The sequence below is a fragment of the Marmota marmota genome, unplaced genomic scaffold, assembly GCF_001458135.2.
Source record: "Marmota marmota marmota unplaced genomic scaffold, marMar, whole genome shotgun sequence".
Lineage (NCBI taxonomy): Eukaryota > Metazoa > Chordata > Mammalia > Rodentia > Sciuridae > Marmota > Marmota marmota.
Genome location: NW_025999961.1, coordinates 7,825,068 through 7,831,955, shown reverse-complemented (window position 1 = coordinate 7,831,955; position 6,888 = coordinate 7,825,068). Strand labels below are relative to the sequence as shown.

The 6,888-nt window shown below is 36.1% G+C and overlaps 1 pseudogene; it reads left to right on the top strand.

Annotated features, from left to right (window-relative positions):
• The first annotated feature begins 2,243 nt into the window (after nucleotides 1-2,243).
• The window catches only part of LOC125616728, a 39,582-nt pseudogene continuing 34,937 nt past the window's right edge, over nucleotides 2,244-6,888 (top strand).

The window sequence follows — 6,888 nt, the reverse complement described above, 5'->3', positions numbered from 1 at the left end:
CCATTCACAATATCCTCAAAAAAATAAAATACTTGGGAATCAACCTAACAAAAGAGGTGAAAAATTTATACAATGAAAACTACAGAACCCTAAAGAAAGAAATAGAAGAAGATCTTAGAAGATGGAAAAATATACCCTGTTCATGGAGAGGCGGAACTAACATCATCAAAATTGCGATATTACCAAAAGTATTCTATAGGTTTAATGTAATGCCAATCAAAATCCCAATGGCATTTCTTGTAGAAATAGATAAAGCAATCATGAAATTCATCTGGAAGAATAAAAGACCCAGAATAGCAAAAGCAATTCTAAGCAGGAAGAATGAAACAGGTGGTATAGTGATACCAGACTTTATACTACAGATAGCAATAGTAACAAAAACAGCATGGTACTGGTACCAAAACAGGAGGGTGGACCAATGGTACAGAATAGAGAACACAGAGACCAATCCACAAAATTACAACTACCTTATATTTGACAAAGCTGCTAAAAGCATGCAATGGAGAAAGGATAGAATCTTCAACAAATGGTGCTGGGAAAACTGGAAATACATATGCAACAAAATGAAACTGAATCCCTTTCTCTCACCATGCACAAAAGTTAACTCAAAATGGATCAAGGAGCTTGGTATCAAACCAGAAACTCTGCGTCTGATAGAAGAAAAAGTTGGCTCTAATCTCCATCCATCTCGTGGGCTCGGGCTCCAAATTCCTTAATAGGACACCTATAGCACAAGAGTTAAAATAAAGAATCAACAGATGGGACTTACTCAAACTAAAAAGTTTTTTCTCAGCAAGAGAAACAGTAAGAGAGGTAAAGAGGGAGCCTACATCCTGGGAACAAATTTTTACTCCTCATACTTCAGATAGAGCCCTAATATCCAGAGTATACAAAGAACTCAAAAAATTAAACAATAAGAAAACAAATAACCCAATCAACAAATGAGCCAAGGACCTGAAATGACACTTCTCAGAGAAGGACATACAATCAATAAACAAATACACGGAAAAAATGCTCATCATCTCTAGTAATTAGAGAAATGCAAATTAAAACCACACTAAGATACCACCATCTCACTCCAGTAAGAATGGCACCATTATGAAGTCAAACAACAACAAGTGCTGGTGAGGATGTGGGAAAAAGGGTACACTTATACATTGCTGGTGGGACTGCAAATTGGTGCAGCCAATCTGGAAAGCAGTATGCAGATTCCTTGGAAAGCTGGGAATGGAACCACCATTTGACCCAGCTATTCCCCTTCTCAGACTATTCCCCAAAGAACTTAAAAGAGCGTACTATAGGGTTATAGCTACATCAATGTTCATAGTAGCACAATTCACAATAGCTAGACAGTGGAACCAACCTAGATGCCCTTCAATAGATGAATGGACTAAAAAAAAATGTGCATTTATACACAATGGAATATTACTCAACACTAAAAAATAACAAAATCATGGCATTTGCAGGGAAATGGATGGCATTAGAGGAGATTATGCTAAGTGAAGCTAGCCAATCCCTAAAAAACAAATGCCAAATGTCTTCTTTGATATAAGGAGGGCAACTCAAAACAGAGCAGGGAGGAAGAGCATGAGAAGAAGATTACCATTAAACAGGGATGAGAGGTGGGAGGGAAAGGGAGAGAGAAGGGGAATTGCATGGAAATGGAAGGAGACCCTCATTGTTATACAAAATTACATATAAGAGGAGGTGAGGGGAAAGGGAAAAAAAGAGAGAGAAATGAGTTATGGTAGATGGGGTAGAGAGAGAAGATGGGAGGGGAAGGGAGGAGAGGGGGGAGAGGAAGGGGATAGGAAAGGCAGCAAAATACAACAGACACTATGGCAGTATGTATAAACGTGGATGTGTAACCAATGTGATCCTGCAATCTGTACACGTGGTAAAAATGGGAGTTCATAACCCACTTGAATCAAATGTATGAAATATGATATGTCAAGAGCTTTGTAATGTTTTGAACAACCAATAAAAAAAGAAAGCATAAAAAAGTCACCCTCAAGTCACATTTTTAGACATTTTATTTTTATTATTGAATTATTTAAATTCCATGGCCTTTGTTCTCTGTCATAAACAAACATATTTCTAAAACTCTTTGAGAAATAGAAGACCTTACTATGTACCAAAAAATCACCTGGTTAAAGGATATATAAGTGCACCATTCACTGCTCTGGTACAGTCACATTATATTTGGATGAACATCCCCACAGAGTCCAGAACATGGAGCTGCAATGGCAGGAGGCCAAGACACAAGTCTTGAGCTGACAGCAGAGAGGAATGCAAGGCAGCAGAAGGATGCACGGAGAGTGCAGAGCTGATCTGCTTACCCACTGTGTGCCATTAGGCAAGTCACTTAGTGATTCTGGACCCCAGTTTATTCTGCAAACAAAATCCGAAACTGTATCTTATCAAGCTTTAGACAGTTATTTCTGAGCAAGTAACAAAAATATGGTTATTAGACTCAGTGAAGGGTGCACTGAAGTTAAAACTTAAATAGAGTAATATTTTGTTTATAATTCGCATTTCCAGCTTCTGACATACCAGCAAACGGACTGCGAGTGTGAAGGCAGAAACTACAGATGTTTGGATGTTCACGTTGGCTTATTACCAAGAGGCTGAGCCTGACTGCTTTGAAGTGAAAAGCAAACGCCAAGTCTCCCGAGGACATGGCTTCCCCTGAGATTTCTCAAATGTGCCTGGTTCTGGCAGCTCCACTCAGGCTTCCAGAGCATCTTTTTGCAATCGAAACAATTGCCCAGGTTTTGAATTGATAGTCTAAATTATTTTCTCTTCTGACCTTTCAAACAATTTCATGTATTTTAGTATAACTACCTTTGAATAAAAACTGACATCATCCTTAATGTCTCCCGAAAATTTTATAGTTGGAAAGATATGGGTAGAACAGACATGTCCAGACGCAAATGTTTCCTTATGGTAAATTTACATTTGTTTTCAAAACACTCATGTTCTCTATATATTCATGAAGAAGATACAACTTTAAAAAGATACATTTGGACAATTAAGGCGTATTTCTACTTAGTTCTCATTTTCTTGAGAACATAATTCAACCTTCCAATTTATTCTTGGTAGCCAGTCAAATCTGTAAAAACTTGATTTCACTAATTCATAGTGTAATTTCACTTGGTTGAATCCATTAAAAATGCTTAAAGATAAACGGAAATCTACCTTAATACTCATGCTAGGTATTTCGTTAATTGATATTTATTTTCATGTTGTTATTTTTTAAATTAGGGCTCTATGACTCAATTAGAACTCCAAAGAATTGTAAACTCTTCCCCAGTTTGGAAGTATTAACCAGGCAGAGACGTAGAAAGGATTTCTCTCAAATGACTGTGAACTAAGTATGTTTTAAGAATTTTGTCCCATAAAATAACTAATTCTTTAAGAAATTAGTAGACATTGGGAACATAAAACAATGTGTGGTCAAATTTTAAGTAGTAAAGCATTTTTAAATTCCCTTTTGGACATTCACATACCCATGTGAATTTTTTTGAGGAAAAAAGAAGAAGAAGAAAAACCAGCATTCTTTGATTCTTTGTAACCATCTCTCAGTCATGTAATATGTGTTTTATTTTTTTAACACTCTCAGTTATCTTATGGGGTGGATTATCATTCCTATGTTGTAAATGAATGTTTATGCTCAGGGATATTTTCTTAAAAACTGAACAAAAATAAAAGATAAGCAATTGTATTCTCTAAATTTTCACCATGATTCCAATGAATTATGTAGTGGTCTGGTAATAACACAGTATTCGGCTCTTAAGGAACTGATACTAATAATGTCACTGTATTTTTGGAGGTGGCTCGTTAGTTTAATTTTGGTATAACCTGAATCCTTCCCTTTTCTGTACATATATATTATGCCTGTGTATATATGTATATGTATTTATATTAGATTTTGATTCTAAAATAACACTTATTTATATCATCTTAATTATAATTTCCAAAATCATTTGCTTACTCCTTATTTAGGACTGCCTTAGTCTGTTTTGTGCTGCTAGTAACCAAATATCTGAGGCTACATAACTTATACATCTACAGAAATTTATTAGCTCATAGTTCTGGGGGCTGGATCCAGTACTGAGAAGACAACATCTTGTGAGATCCTTCTTAGGTCATTCCATGACAGAACAAAGAGAGAGTAAGAGAAAGCAAGAGATGAAACTCACAGCCTCAAGACCTCCTACAATCAGCATTAATCTACCATGGAGTAGAGCCCTCAAGAACTACCATCTTCTACAGGTTCCACCTGCCAGTCAGCAAGTTTGCTGTGTGGATCAAGTTTCCAACATGTGCTTTTTTGGGGGAAAATTCAAACCACAGGTGAGCTACTCAGTAATGTTCAGAATGACATCCCTAAGATCATCTGATAATTTCCTTCTTACTTTTGTATTAATTTAGGTAGCGTACTGTCTACCGCTTGAAAGAGAAGGAAAATAATCTTAGACATTCACTCTCTGTGCACAGTGATGAATGATCCAGTGCTAAGCAGCATGGGATATGAGTTATTTATAGACACTTGTACCAGTCACCCAACTGACTTGATCAATATCATTCAGTATGATAACTGTACAATTCCAATTGGAAACACATAAACAAATAAGTGATTGCTGAAATCAAAACCTGTTAACTTCTTGCCAACCAGTTAATTGTATTTAAATACTCAATGCTTAAACACTTCATAGGTTTGTAGGCTTACATAAGATATGTTAGTCCTCTGGTTCTAAATTCATGGATTGAGCAATGTGTTGCAAAAGTAAATTGCTCCTAGCCTCATCAATAAAAGCAAGTTCCATCACCCCATGCTTTATATCAAAATGATAGCAAAATTAATAGTAATGATAGCAATTGAGCAAATATTTTGCAGTGGTCTTTAAGAGATTGTTCCAATAAAGCTCTGACTTATTTTAATGAATTATAATTGTTGCAATATTTTGCTAAAATTTTAAACATCTACTCTTCCATTTATCAAAGGAAGTAATTTAAAACTAATTGTCAACTGCATTTTGAGCAAAAGAAATAAAATTTTCCACTTGTATGGAAGATTTTTATTTGGAAAAAAAAATCAATGAATGTAATACATGGATTCTCCATATGAGACCACAGACATGATATGCTTTTTTTCTGAGAAGTGAAGAATGCAAGTAAATGGAAGTTGATTTTATAGAAGGAAATGAAAATGAATAAGTATTTTAATACCTTATAAATTTATTATTCTTCAGCATATTTAACCAGATTTTATGAACGATCTGAAATGTATTTAGATTTGTGAAAATCATCTATAAAAGATATCAATTATAGAGAGGCAATTATGTGGAAGATACTGGACTAAACATTTTACATTAAAAAACTTCAAACAGTATAAATGGTGCTTATGAAGGAGATCTTACTAATCTCACATTATAGGTTATGGAAATCAGGTTTTAAAGGTTTAGTAATTTGCCCACAGTTACACTGCTCCAGAAAGACTATTCCAAGAACACTCAGATGCTATCAGTGAATGGAGCCTATGTACTCTACTGGCTCCTCAGTGCTCCTAATTACGAAATAGAAGTTATCTGCATAACTGGCAGCCCTTCTTTGCTTGCTGCCATGCAGTGTAGACTCAGTATTCTAAAGAAACAGTTTGAGTAAAGCTGGATGAGAGGCAGGATGCTTTAGCAATATCCAGCCACCTGGAAAACCATAACAAATATGAAATGGTAATCAGCTCTTTCCCAGAGCTGTGATGTCTCACATGTCAAAAATGGTAAGTAATTCCCAGAGCTCTGACAAAATTAAATCCATATGAAATTTCTTCCTACCACAGAAACTCAAAAGCAATGAATTACACAACGTAGCATTCACAAGCCACACTCCAAAATGCATATGGATTTTTTTTTCCTTCTCTAAACAAGCATTGGTAAATACATCCATAGGTTTGCCCAAGGAGAGTAATGTGAATGAGTCCTTGCCCAAGGAGAGTCATGCAAATGAGTCCTTGAAGGAAATATTATTTATGATCAACAGAGTAATTACAGGGTGTGTCTGTGTGTGGAGGAGACTTGATATTTGATCCAAGATATTAGATATTAGATGCTAGACTAAACTTAACCCTTGGGATGGAAAACCTAGTTCAAGTTGATGTGTGTGTGTGTGTGTGTGTGTATAGAAATGACTTTCTTTCAGCCCCACTTCATGTCCCCTGCCACTGTACTGAGTAGGAGTTTCTCCAGGGGGTGGAGAAAGCACTGCTAACCCCCCTATATGTCATTTATCTGCATGGCTCTTGGGCATGCACCAAAGTGTTCCAGATGCCAGCTGTGCCCAAGGCTGCAGGGTGTCGGGCAGCAATTCTCTCCTCTTACTAAAGAATAACCTGAGTTGAGCAGAGAGTCAAGGAGGGAGAAAGGAAAATGCTTGCCCACCCTTTGGGGTTTTAAATGTGGTCATAGACTTCAAAAGCAACAGCACAGGGAGCTCAGACTGAATGATAATAGATTCTATATAGTTTTTCACCTGGAGTTAAATTGAGTCTGCTAGCTCAGGAAATGATACACATCTTTCAACTTAGTTATCTGGCATTACATGGCATGTGAGATATGGTTAAATTAACTATAGTTGATCATGCAATTGCTTTTCTTAAAATATTTTCCTATACATTGAAGTGCAAACTCCTTAGCATGTAATTCTATTTCTTTACTATCCAAAATATTTTCCTCACAATTTTTCCCTTTCTTTTTTTTTAGAATCTCCACATCAATTGTTCATGTTCCATACTATTCTCTGTGCTTCTGGAATCACATAGAGCTTTGGCTGTTTCTTCCCTAAATCTCTTTTTACCCTCACCATCTCCTCCACTCCCTCATATATATA